Source organism: Bombina bombina, chromosome 8 (assembly GCF_027579735.1).
Source record: "Bombina bombina isolate aBomBom1 chromosome 8, aBomBom1.pri, whole genome shotgun sequence".
NCBI lineage: Eukaryota > Metazoa > Chordata > Amphibia > Anura > Bombinatoridae > Bombina > Bombina bombina.
Genome location: NC_069506.1, coordinates 287,710,848 through 287,725,014, shown reverse-complemented (window position 1 = coordinate 287,725,014; position 14,167 = coordinate 287,710,848). Strand labels below are relative to the sequence as shown.

Sequence of the window (14,167 nt, the reverse complement as noted above, 5' to 3'; positions counted from 1 at the left end):
CTGGAGAAGGTAGCTGACGGTATTCAAATTAAACTTTGGGGCTTGGTTAGGAGTCTGAAAATCAGAGCAATGTTATTTAAAAATAAGCAAAATTATACATTTTTAAAAAAAACAAACTTTATGGCTTTATAAATAGATCATCTACAAAACATTTATGCAAAGAAAAAATGAGTGTATAATGGCCCTTTAAGTTGTTTGCTTCAAAGCCTCTTATATTGTCAGGAGGTCTTGGCTGACTGGATGACACCGATCCATATCGTTGTCTTTCCTTCGGAGTTTTGTGAACTTTATCAGTTCTATATTTTTCTTTCCTCTCTAGAAGGGTTCTAGACGTGCTGTGAGATGTTCACAGGATTGTTATAGAGAATCTGGGGATATTTCTCCCTGTCTCACGTCCTGCTTAGGATTTCCTGTCACTATCTCTCTTGAAATGCACGATGTCTTTAGTAGAAGGGAACTTTCTACTTTTAATCAGAGAACTTAGATCTCTGCTGAGATAATCTAGTTTTCTTTCTGACATAGGTAAGAAGCTGGAGGTTTAATTGTTCATTTAGAGCAATGTCTTGTCTTATTAGACTTGCTGTACTTGCTGCCGGGCATTGTGGCTGAAATCTATGGTCAGCTAAGAAGCCTACCTGTGGTTTAGTGCTACAGCCTAGGCTTTATAGTTCTGCAGTTGCAGATTAAATTATATCTGTTTCCTCCAAATACACGCTTCTAGTGTCTCCTTTTAAGGATAAGACTTTGTTTGGGTCATGCCTTTTCAAGTCCAATCTAAGTTTTTCTCCCGGGGCAGATTTCTCTGAACTGGATTCACGGTTTTCATCTCTGGGGGTGTCAGGGTTTTTTCCCTGTTGTGTTTGCCATGTGCTGCTGGCAGCCATTTTACTCACCTCTCTTCTTGTCTTGGTGCATTGTGGGGGATGCTGCTCATTGCCTGCACTTCCTTTTATGGCCAGACTGTTGTGCATCATCCATGTGAGACAGGATGCGGTCTCAGAATTGTGATGTCATCACTTATTATTTAAAGGGCCTCTGTTCAGTATGCTTTGCCCTTGCGTTGTCTCAGACTTGTTTGTGAGAGCTCCTGTGTTTTACCTGGCTGCCTGACATCCTTCCTGGTTCCTGATCCCTGGCTTGTTCCTGACTCTGCTGTTTTCCTTGTTCCTGATTCCGGCTCGTCTGACTATTCGCTTTGGCTCCTGACTCGGCTCGTCTGACTACCAGCTCTGGTTTTGACTCCTGGCTTGTTATTTGACTTGTGGACTTTTTATTATTTTTTGCTATTAATAAAGGTGTGATTATTTTTGCACTTCTCGTCTCAGTCTGATTCCTGGCACCCTGACAGGGAGTGACAGTTTCAGTCCCAGTTTGGGAACGGGATATAGGTAATTACCTCATATATTTCAGATTCTGTCCTTCAAAGTAGTATCCTTTCTCCTTTGGTTCTAGTGGGCCTGTTCATAATGAACTTAGACCTGAGAGATTTATTGTTTCCTTAATCGGAATCTTCTCTAGTTTTCTTAGTTTGTGCCATCCCAGTCAGACCTTTAGGTCTTGGGATATTGCAAGTGTGTTTTTCTGGACAATATATAGTTCAGGTATCATCCTGACTTCAAGCTAACTCTCTTTTAAGAGATCTTGTCTAATCTTCTTTTCCGGGGATGGGAAATGAATCTGCAGAAGCGTTCCCTTGTTCTATCCACAAGGGTAATTTATTTGGGACTACCTCCACAATACCCTGAATGCACCCGATTTCGTTTGATCTCGGAAGTTATGCAGGGTCAGGTCTGGTCAGTACCTGGATGGGAGATCGCTTGGAAACACCAGTTGCGGTATGCTTGGGCCTTTATTTGATTCTTTATCTAGGAGATATCTTTCAGAGGTCAGAAAATAAAGGGTTTATTACTTTTCCCCACTCTGCAGTCTTCTGTCTGGCCAACAGTTTTAGTTGCCGGTGGATAGCTTAGCCATCTTGCAACCAGGAGGTTGGAAGTTTGGATTTAGCTGCAGTTCACTTTTCTGTGACCGTGTGTATGGAGGGAATTGGTCTGATGGTATTCCATGGACATCATTCCTTTTGCTATTTTCCATGACATGGAGAACTTTCGGATCTGTCTTAAAGGATAGATTTAGATCAGATGACAAGAGAATTTCTTCTGTAGTATTTTTTCAGGAGTATCTATCTCCGGGCGCGTGCTTATGGAGATATTCCTGGGTGATCTGAACACGGATGCCAACCTGCTGTGGTAAGCTGTCTGGGTCTTGTTTAAGGATTATGGACTCTGAAGTGTCTGCTCTCCTCTTTAAACATCTTGGAGTTGAGAGCTATTCAGAATACTCTGATGACTTGACCTCGGTCGTCACTAGCTTGGTTCCAGTTGGACAATATTACCTCTAGGGTTTATATCAACCATTAGGGAGGAACTAGGGGTTCCTTAGCCATGTAGAAGGTGACTTGGATTGCTCAGTGGGAGGAAACTCACATTTGCTGTCGGTCATTCACTTTCTAGGGGTGGACAATTGGGAGTCGGACTTCTATACAGACTGATAATTCATCCCGGGGAGTGAGCATTTCCATCTGGAAGTGTTCTCTAGGTAGACCTTCACGAGGGGGGTTTCAGGAGTTGGCTTCTGTGGGCGTGTCGACAGAACGCCAAGTTGCGAAGGTACGGTTTATGGTCATGTGATCCGCAGACCGTCCTGATAGATGTTCTGACGTTTTTCTTGGATTTCAGTCTTGCATACCTTTTTCCTCTGTTTGTTGTCTTTCCATGAGTCATTACTCATTTTCAGATGAGAGCAGCAGTGATTGTATTAGCCCCTGTGTGGCCTTGCTGGATCTGGTATGCAGACCTAGTGGAAATGTCGTCTCTCCACCTTGGAGACTACCTCTGAGGAAGGACTTCTGATTATTGGTCTTTTACTTCATCTAAATCTCTGAAGCTGACTGCTTGAAGATTGGACGCTTAGTTTTGTCTAAGTGGGGGGTTTTCTGAATTGTTTTATCCTTTCTCCAGGGTGGTCTGGAGAAGAGTTTGTCAGTCAGTACCCTGAATGGTCAGTTTTCTGCATTGTCTTTTTTTGCTACATAAGCATCTGGTGGATGTGCCAGATGTGCAATCTTTTTGTCAGGCACTGGTCTACATCAGGCCTGTGTTTAAGTTGGTTGCTCCCCCTTAGGGTTTTGCCCTTGTTCTTAAAGTTTTGCAGTAGGCTCTGTTTGAGCCTTTACTTTCCATAGATATTGAGTTATTTTGGAAGGTTTTGTTTCTCATTGCTATCTTTTCTGCTTGGAGAGTCTTGGAGCTCTCAGTTTTGCAGTGTGATTCGCCTTATCTTATCTTTCATGCAGTTAAGACGGTTATTCGTACTAGTTAGGTTTTTTCCTAAGTGGTTTTGGATAGATATATTAATCAGAAAAGTGTTGTTCCTTCTCTGTGTCCTTATCTTTCTTCTTATAATGAACATTTGTTTCACAACTTTGATGTTGTGCATGCTTTTATTTTCTTTCTACAGGTGACTAAGGATTGTCGCCAGTTTGCTCTTTGTTTCTCTGGAAAACATAAAGGTCAGAGAGCTTCGGCTACTTCTCTTTTTCTTTAGTTGAGTACTATAATGTGTTTGGTTTATGAGACTGCTGGACAGCAGCCTCCTGAGAGAATTTCAGCTCATTTCACTAGGGCTGTCCCTTCTTCTTGGGCTTTCAAAAAGGAAGTTTCTGTAGAACAGATTTGCAAGGCTGCAACTTGGTCCTCTCTGCATACTTTTTCCAAATTTTGATATTTTTGTCTCAGCTGAGGCTGCTTTTGGGAGAAAGGTTCTTCATGCAGTGGTGCCTTCTGTTTAGGTTACCTGTCTTGTCCCTCCCTAATCATCTGTGTCCTCTAGCTTGGGTATTGGTTCCCACTAGTAATTGATTCCGTGGACTCACCATATCTTAGGAAAGAAAGCATAATTTATGCCAGATATGGTGAGTCCACGGCCCGACCCTTTATTTTAAGACAGTTATTTTTAACTAAAACCTCAGGCACCTCTACACCTTTGTGTTATCTTCTTTTTCCGTTTTCCCTTTGGCTGAATGACTGGAGGTTATGGGCAAGGGAAGTGACATACATAGCTTTGCTGTGGTGCTCTTTGCCTCCTCCTGCTGGCCAGGAGTGATATTCCCACTAGTAATTGATGATTCCGTGGACTCACCATATCCGGAAATAAATAAATTTATCAGATAAGCATAAATTATGTTTTATGTGAGGTGACTGCTAGTAAACGTCTGTGAGTCTTGCTATATATATCCCCAGGAAAACACTGCATGCTTTGTTTTTATATGTATTTTCTTCATAAATGGAAAGAGTACACAGCTGCATTCATTACTTTTGGAAATTTAGAACCTGGCCACCAGGAGGAGGCAAAGACACCCCAGCCAAAGGCTTAAATACTCCTCCCACTTCCCTCAACCCCCAGTCATTCTTTGCCTTTCGTCTTGGAGGTTGGCAGAGAAGTGTCAGAAGTTTTCGATAGTCTCTTATGGACGGCATGGGATTGGAATTTTAAGTAGTCCTGTCAGCCTTTCAGTGAGAGCATGGGTGAAAGTTAGAGTACGGAGATGCAGGGAGAGTCTTTCTGCAAAACCATCCCGACTTATATTAACAGCTCCACAAGCAATCAGTGTTGACGAGTTTTGCTGCCTGCTCTTTTCTCTCAAGTCCATGGCAGAGGTGACGCTACTATCTGTCATTTTACTTTCATCATGGATGTATTGTAATTTCAACTGTTTAACCGAGAGGGGCTACAACCTTTCTGGGATAGCTTTAACATAGGGTCTTAGTGAGGCTCCTTTTTGTATCTAGGAATCAAGGGTTAATATCTCCTGAGGGGGATTATTGAACAGGGGGGTTTATAATCATGTTTGTTATGTGATTCTGTCTGCTACTGTTTAGTGTTGCTTCAGCTCATGGCTATTTTGGAACATAACAGCCTATGTCTAGTGACGCGGCCTTTTCGGTTGGGCACGCTTTTGCATGGACTGCACGGTTTACCTTGTGACACCATTTCCGTTTTCCTAACCGCGTGGCAACGGAGAAATCCTGGTCCGCTGGTGTCCAGTTCTCTGGAGGCAGCAGTGTCCCAGTTATGGAGGAATCTTGGAGACTGATGTCTCTGATTCAGACTCTACTTCTTGCAAAGAATATGAATTGGCCCGGGTGATACATGCCCATCAGTTATGTTCCGAATGCCGTTTTAGAGTGCTCTGTTCCTCGGGATCGGGGAATCGGGTGCCCACTGAGCCATCCGTCTCTGGGGATTCTATTTCTCACGAGATGAGTTCCCTACCATCAAATTAACTCTTACTATGCATGCAGATAACCCAAATGCTACTTATCCTTTCTAGGGAGTGTGGCCTTTTCCCACCGGAGGTTATGACATGGTTCCGCATGGCCATATCTTTGGCGCTGGCGCATCTGTACCTCCCGGGAGTGTACTTACGATATTGTCCGTGTTTCGTTAACCGGGGCTCGTCAGGCATGGGATCGCCTGGTCCAGTTCAGCCTTCCGGGGGAGCGACTGCCCCTGAGGCCTCAGGGGGTCAACCTTCAGGCCGGTATTCCTTTTGTCCTGGCAGAGGTATGTTGCGCACGCCTTCGTGTCCTACTAAGGCACGTTTTTGGCGTTGCTGGAGGATCCCACTCTTAATGGGTCTTGGGGATTCTCAGTCTTACTTTTTGACTGGCTTGCATACATAGACATAAGGGGATGAAGTAATCTTCTTATAGTCTTTGTTATTTGTGTATCCTTTTCCAAATCTGAGCTTGGAAGTCTCGGACCCCTGATGGGCTGGTCCTGCGGGTCTGTCTGTTATTCCTAGGCGATAACCTACGGGTTGCCTTATCTTTTATTTTCATCCGGCGAGGATGATTTTTATTTGGTTCAAAGCTCATGTTGTGGTGTGATGTTTCCTTCGGGAACTTTCCTCTCTGGAATTGATACTCGTGATTTTGTGGTCGCTCTGGTCTGTCTGACTGTTCTTTATCCCTTCATCATTGGGGGAGACTCTATGTGGCCTTGACAGTGCTGGGGCCCTTGGTTTCTGGCTGGTCCTGACTGGGTACAAATCCTTCTGTCTTTGAGGCTTAGTTCAGACACGTGGCACCTTTTTATGTCCGTATGGCCCAGTGAGGGCGCCTAGTTATCACAATATGATTTGTGTGATTGTCTTGTTTTTCAAGCTTCAACTAGCATCCTGAGAGGACTTGAGGGTCCGTGGTTGCTTAGGGGCATGGGGGATTGGTTTAGTCCTCATTTGCCTTTTAACCTAGTGGGCCGGGACTCCGTTGAGATCCGCGGCGACATGCTCAGTCGTTTCCAATTTTTTCGGGAGCTAGAGTGTTCCTTCCCTTTGTGGGTTGGAGACTTGGTGGATTTAGGTCCTTCATACCGCCGTTCTTACAGTTTTGCCTTTCATGGTCTCATTTTAAGTGTCCTTTTAGGACTTGTTCCTTTTAGAGGTTCTCTTCCTTTGGGTCGAGACTTTCTGGACTTAGTCTGTTTTTTTCTGGCGGCTTTGGCCACTTAATTAGGAGTGAAGGCCGTGAGGCTTTGTCTTCCTTTGGGAGTTAGTTGTCTCCATATCAGGGGCAATAGGAGGTGTTGTCTTTTTTTCCAAGCTTTTTGCTTAGGGGATGTTTTTCTGCCTGGGTTCGGGATGCTTTGCATTCTTCTCCCTTGGGTGTGGTCCTCTGGAACGTTAATCTGAAAGGATTATGGAGACTAGCCTTTCTTTCTACTCTCTTTCTGGTGACTCTGTTCTCGTTTTCATTTCCCTTAGTGCGGCCCTTGGGGCCTTTAGGCTCTAGAGAAATTGCGTGACTTTGTTATGGCCTAGTACCTATCTTGGGGGGGGGGGGGGTTGTTGACCTCCAGCTAGGGGTGTTCTCTTCCCTTTGGGCTGGGAATTACGAGTGAGTCCTGTACCCGTTCCCCCAGGTTTCCCTGTTCTCATCCCCTGTGAGGTCTGATTGTTTTAGACAGGGTATCTTGTGTTCCCTGAGGGTGTCGTTCGTTCTAGGACGATTCTGGGTCCCAGGTCCGGAGTTGTTGTCTTGGATCCTTCTTGGATGTCTGGAGACTTATGATCCAGTGGACTGGTTTGGGACGACACAGTTTTTTTCAGGGACCCTATGTTGCGACATAGGGGCTAGCTCATTGGGCTTGCAAGCAGGTAGGCCAGAGTTCTCATCCACCTTCGGATACTGGTACTAACTTTAAGGACTGACTTGTCTTTCGGACGGAGTGTGTTCCTCTATGGGGAATTTTTTTCTCTGTTGGGTCAACAGTGGTGTCTGGATGATTTTTCATTCGGTCCGTGTTTTGATCATACTATGGCTTCATGTCTTGTGGACATTTACGCTGTTCTTATCTGTGCCCTTCCTTTGGAGGGTATAGTTTATCTTCCTTATGAGTTGGAGTTTCCTCTCTCTGGAGGGTCTTTGTCCTGCCATGTGTGTAGGAGGTTATTTCTGTAACGGGCAGCATCTGCTGCTCTGTGGGCTCTGTTCCACCTGTTGGAAATTGATCTCTCTACGTAGAGACTGTCTAAGAGAGTTGTGACAGGTCTTCCTATGGATCTATTGCACTTTTCTCTGTTCCAGGTCCTAGGGGGTTCTCCATGGGAGTGCCTTATTTTGGAGGAGCGGATTGGGTTGGCACCCGAGCTCTGTTGGAGTGAGTGAGTCCCCCCTTTTTTCTTCCATTCCCTGAGGGCTTGTGATTGGGGTCTTTCTGTCCCCCTTTCTATCAGACATCTGTCGCTTGGGCTGGTCTGGTGTTGGAGCAGGATCTGAGATCTGTTGCTCTGCTATTTCGTCTTCGGAGCATTCGAGGTATAGTAAGCCTTTTTGAGGTTTCTCCTTTCTCCACATTCAAGATTTGTGGGAAGGACTGACGGCTCTTAGATAGCCTGCGATGTTATCCGCTGTTTAGTGGATACTTAGCAATCTGAAGGATCCTATCTTCAGCTGCTTTCTACTTGCCCTGCAAGTATTTAAGTTACAGAGTCATTTTAGATGACTGCAGCGTGCAGTTATTTTGCTTCAGGTGTTGTTCGTCAGACCTATCTGAGCTTTCTGCACCAGGTTTCGTTCGGAATATTTTGGTATTCTGAGATACCTTCTTGCGACTTGGGGACCTTAGTCTTCAGTTGCTTTCTAGAGTGTGGTTGCACTGTATTAGGGGAAGATCCTCTCTCTGTTTCAGACTCCCAGCCTTATCTCGTGGTTTCTGTATTTCTGGGGTCTGGGAGACTGGTTGGAACTCTGTTAGCCTGACCCAGTTTCTCTGGTTTTTGCTCTGTGTTTTTATTTAGGACTTATTGTGCCCTTTTTAGTTTTTTTTTCTGGAGTTCCTTATGCTAGCTGGAAGCTAGCTCAGCATACTAATGCACTGTCACTACTCTGCACTGTAGCAAAACGAGGGTTGCAAGTTCAATCCCCAGCGAGGTCTTCTCAGCCTTTCCTCCTTTCGAGGTTGATAAAATGAGCAGCGCCTTGAGTCCCTTAAGAGGGATTAGCCGCGCTTTACAAGTGCAATCATGTTTTCTCCGTGCCTTTTCTTCTTTGTGGAAGAATACGGTAGTTTGTTCCCCTTCTTTAGTAAGGGGTGTGTTGTTGGTAGACGGTGGGGACAGTGTCTCTTGGAGGCTGTTGACTAAGTCGAGTCTTGTTCCTGCGGTCTCTAGCAAGGCTGTGGAATATCTGCAGGTCAGTGTCCTTGGGCCTTTTCCTTTTTTTCAAAGTTGTTCTCGGCTACGGACGAAGCAGGATTTTGTTGGGTAGGGGTTTTCAGGCCTGGTGCCCTCAGAATGGGCCGCCTCTTGTACCCTCCTGTTTTTGCATTCAGTGTCCTCTATAGCTTGGGTATTGTTTTCCCAAAAGTAATGAATGCAGCTGTGGACTCTTTCCATTTTGAAGAAAAACTTAAATTATGCTTACCTGATAATTTTCTTCAGATGGAAAGAGTCCACAGCTCCCCGCCTGTATTTTTTCTGTGGGTCGTCTGTTATTTTTGTTCTTCTGGCACCTTTTCTCCCTGATATTTCTTGTACTGTTCCTTCTTTCTCGGCAGAATGACTGGGGGGATGAGGTAAGTGGGGGGCGGGGGAGGTATTTAAGCCTTTGGCTGGGATTGTCTTTGCCTCCTCCTGGTGGCCAGGTTCTAAATTCCCAAAAGTAATGAATGCAGCTGTGGATTCTTTCCATCTGAAGAAAAGAAAATTATCAGGTAAGCATAATTTAAGTTTTATGTGAGGTGACTGCTAGTGGCTGTCTGTGAGTCTTGTTATGATACATATCCTCAGGAATACACTGCATTCTTTGTTTTTATATGTATTTATGCAAGGTGACTGCTAGTAATTGTATGTATTTATGTGAGGTGACTGCTAGTAATTGTATGTATTTATGTGAGGTGACTGCTAGTAATTGTATGTATTTATGTGAGGTGACTGCTAGTAATTGTATGTATTTATGTGAGCTGACTGCTAGTAATTATATGTATTTATGCAAGGTGACTGCTAGTAATTATATGTATTTATGCAAGGTGACTGCTAGTAATTGTATGCATTTATGTGAGGTGACTGCTAGCAGTTATATGTATTTATGCAAGGTGACTGCTAGTAATTGTATGTATTTATGCAAGGTGACTGCTAGTAAATTGTATGTATTTATTGTATGTATTTATGCAAGGTGACTGCTAGTAATTGTATGTATTTATGCAAGGTGACTGCTAGTAATTATATGTATTTATGTGAGGTGACTGCTAGCAGTTATATGTATTTATGTAAGGTGACTGCTAGTAATTGTATGTATTTATGTGAGGTGACTGCTAGCAGTTATATGTATTTATGCAAGGTGACTGCTAGCAGTTATATGTATTTATGTAAGGTGACTGCTAGTAATTATATGTATTTATGTGAGGTGACTGCTAGTAATTGTATGTATTTATGTGAGGTGACTGCTAGTAATTATATGTATTTATGTGAGGTGACTGCTAGTAATTGTATGTATTTATGTGAGGTGACTGCTAGCAGTTATATGTATTTATTTAAAGGGACTACTAGAACTGTCTGTATGGGGTCAATTTATTAAAGTCTGGCGGACATGATACTCGTGAAGTTCCCACTAAGGGCTATTGCATTGTCTTTTTATCATGTATTTGTTTATTATACAAATCTATTGTATTTACTGGTCCTTTAAACAACTTTCCAATTTACTTATTATCTATTTTGTTTTATTTCTGTTTATATCTTTTTACTGAGTAATCCTAGGTGAGCTCAGGAGCATGTACGTGCCTAGCATTCTATGGCATCCGTGTTTGTATAGGCAGACACGTGTACACTCCTGAGCTCACCTAGGATTACTCCTTAAAATAGATACTAACAGAGCTAATATAAGTAAACCTGAAAGCTATTTGCCCCTTAATGACAGTCGCTGTACCATAATAAAGGTTAAGATTGCATTCTCAATCGGAATCTGAAGTCTAATTTATGATTTTAGGTTTAAAGCTACAGTGAACCTTTACACGGTTTTCCACCTCTGCTTTGGGCTGTAATACTCATGAGGTTATATATAATAATTTGTTTTCAGCGTTTTACCTCCGTTCCTCCTCACAGGGCAATCAAGGCTTTTGGGTGTTACTGATCATCACTCACCCTGTTCCTCTGACTAATTACTACAATCTTTACCGTTGTGCTTTTGTTTCTATAGTTTAACTGATTATTTGAATCTCTTATCGGGTTATTATTTATTGGATACAATTGTTTTGTTTACTGATGATAAAATAAGTTCCTACTGGTGGCTGCTGTAGTCACGTCATGCTGTGATCGGTCTTCACTTTTTTGTTCATTCGCATTTACGTGGTGGTCTCTGACCGTATTATCTTACAAAAATAGTAAAACAAAAAGGAGAAAAATAATCTACATATAAAATGTAAAATCTCACGCCTAAGCGTACATTTAACAGAGGTACACTTTGTACATACTTATTTTAAATGTAAGTTTGCTTATCTTGTAGAATGAAGTTTATTCTGTCAGCTTGTGATTTGTTAAAGGGATATGAAAATGCTCTAATATATTGGCCATGTTATAATTGCACTATCGCTTGTATATTAGTAAGGAAAGTCAGCTCCAGCGCTCTACTGGGAGCTAGCTGACACATTTGATGAGCCAATTACTAGAGACAAATGTGTGTAGCCAACAATTACCAACTAGCTCACAGGCTTAAAATGACATGCTCTAAATGCAAGTTTAATTCTGACTTCCCTTTCCATTTAACCTTGCCAGTAAGATTCAGGGGATTTTTTTCTACAGTTTCTGCTTGATTATAAAAAAAAATTCTGTAGATTGAGTTATAAAATGCATTTTCTTAAAATTTTCATTGCTGCAGTGTTGTCAGCCTGTCTTTAGCACGTCTCATATGTACACACATATATATTTTTATAGAGGATATAGGTTGGGTTTAAAAAGCTCAGCAAATATCACTTAACATCCAGTTTTCTCCAGCCTAAACACATTTTGGGACATTTGCTGCACGAGGAGCGTAGTGATGAAGGGAAAGGAAATGTACATCTGATGGCTTTAGGAAAATACTTTTTGGATAATGTAAGCTGGAATGTTGATTTAAGATCTAAAGGAATAGCATTGTTACGTCACCATGGTAATCCGCACTACAGACTTCTGAGACAGTCAATTAAACCGAAGAGTACATTTTTCTAAAATTATAAAAACAGCTAAGAAAAACATTCAGATTTGTATTTTTCAATAGATGGAACAGAAGGTTAAAGATGAGTTTCAGAGGCTTTTGATTGCGTCTGGGTTACAATGCTTTGTACAGATCTGTAATATGTTACTATTTTTTATCCTCATTATTTATTTATTGAGCGCTGCCAAATTCTGCCGTACCTCATACATGAGTAGGGTATACAAAATAAAATAATACAGATGCATAAACAAAACAGACTAATACAGGAAAACAAGGGTTCTACTACAAAGTGCTTTCAATCTGTTGTCTTGGATTAAAAGAAAAATGTTTTAATTACTTCTTAAAGTGACATTAAGTGTGTGTATGTGTGTATGTATATATATGTATATATATATATATATATATATATATATATATATATATATTAGCATTTAATCACTGCATTCCAAAATAAATATTTTATAATGAATAAAACTGGCATTTTAGTTAGCAAAATATGCAGTTCATGGACATATCCTTTGTAAAGACCCTTGGGTATTTTTATTGTATCTCCTTTTTCTTGTTTCCAGTTAGATACAGATATAAACAAGCTCCTGCTCTGATTAGGCAGTTTCTGTGTAGCATGTTACAGGGGTAGGGTTGTGGGACCCTGACACATTCTCTCCAGCTTCTCTGGGTAAAGTGTAGGTGGGGAAGGGGGTAATTTTCAGAGATAAAGTATACAAAAAGTGTTTGAGTTATTTTAACCACCATGTTTAAACATTTTATGGGGAATTTGAGATCTATATTCCAATAAGTATCACCCTGATTGTAAATAGAAAGCAGACCTTGCTATCCTCACCTGCAATGAATAGGCTCCTTCTTCCTTTTTGTGCTTTGATTCTATTAAAACCAGATTTAATTCATTTTATTGTGAATCGCTGCACGGTGTCTTGCTTATGAAATAAATGCCTGTATGCGCCCGTGCTGCGTGCTCTGAGCTGTCTTTATCGTATTGTACAGAGATATGTAGCTTTTGTGCTGTTTCTCAGGGCTTTGTTGTGAAATCATTCAGTCTGGCGTGCTGTTTTGTGCTACGTGAAGACATGGTGGTTAATCTATACATTTCTAAACAAGTCATCTCCTCTCTGTATAGCTGTGTGTTCTGTGTCATGTTTGCGTAACTGTCTGCTTCGTGTTGTAGCTTTCTTTCTGGTTTGGGAACCTGATTGTCTCTTCAGTTTCTTTTCCTTCTATTTTTCCCCTAAAGTTTTAACTCTTTGAGAACAACATAAACTTCATCAGATATTTAACTGAAGAGAATCCATGAAAGTGATGTGATACAGCCAGTTATTACAGAAGACATCCATGCTGTGGTTGTAGACATATAGATTACATGTAGGAACTGATCAAGAGCTCTCTGCCCCAATAAATACAACTAATGGTAAGGAGGAAGAAGGAACAGAAAGCGAAAAGAGGTGGGTGAGGGGTTAAATACATAGACTCAGAGCAATAAGGTGATCATATTGCATTCGGCTGGACAATGCAGCACAAAATATTGTGCTGAGAAATGGTTAACTCTGATGGTGACTGCGAGACCTAGCTGGTTTTGTGCTGCAATGTCACCGTCTGTCACATCTATGTGTGGTGATGTTGCCACTAGACAGGAATCAATATGATTGGCCACTGACCCAGAGCAACAAGATCTTTATATATTAAAGAGTAAACTTCCCAATAAAGGTCATTTATATAAGTCTGTGAGGCGTCATCAGTGAAAATGATTTTTCTTTACTGGTTATAGTATAAGCCTCCTAGCTTGTTTCCTCCGGTCCTTTTAGCGCATGGATAATATTATTAGTTACTCTAAAAGGTTATGAGCTGACATATCCAAATACTCAAAAAACCTGAATGAAATTTAAAATTCCAAAACAATACTGGGGTATTTTATTAAAATATTAAAACAAAAAAAAACAAAACAATGAACACAATGTGACTAATTTCACAGTGCTGCTTCCTCAGGCAGGAAACAGCCCCAATAGCGATGTGAAATGCGGTGCAGTGCATTGATTGTTTTTTTTTAAAAAAAGTACCCCACTGTTGTTTTGGGGTTTTAAATTTCATTGAGGCTATTTGCACTATTGCTAGTGTGCTCCAATTGTGAGTACCTCTCCTTTGTGTGTGGAATATTTGCCTGAGCATCACTGATAATTGGAAATATTGTGCCAATGTAGCGCCTTCTTATTTTTGTACTACAGTGACTGGTGATATTTCCTGTGTGACATGCGGTTAGTGTTTCACATTAGCAGTGAGAGATCTTACTCAGGCACAGGATGGGAATACCCTGGGTCTTACCGGTGTTTGTGATTGTGGAGATACATCTTGGTAAAATCAGTATTTTTTGAAAATAAATGGATTTGTGAATTAAAATAAATAATATG

At 41.5% G+C, this 14,167-nt stretch overlaps 1 protein-coding gene and 1 pseudogene across 7 annotated transcripts in view; both read left to right on the top strand.

Moving 5' to 3' along the window:
• Positions 1–14,167, top strand: part of MTOR (mechanistic target of rapamycin kinase) — a 531,718-nt gene that overhangs the window by 272,614 nt on the left and 244,937 nt on the right. The gene's annotated exons all lie outside the window — the stretch shown is intronic.
• LOC128639341 (uncharacterized) lies at positions 1,724–1,842 on the top strand (annotated as a pseudogene).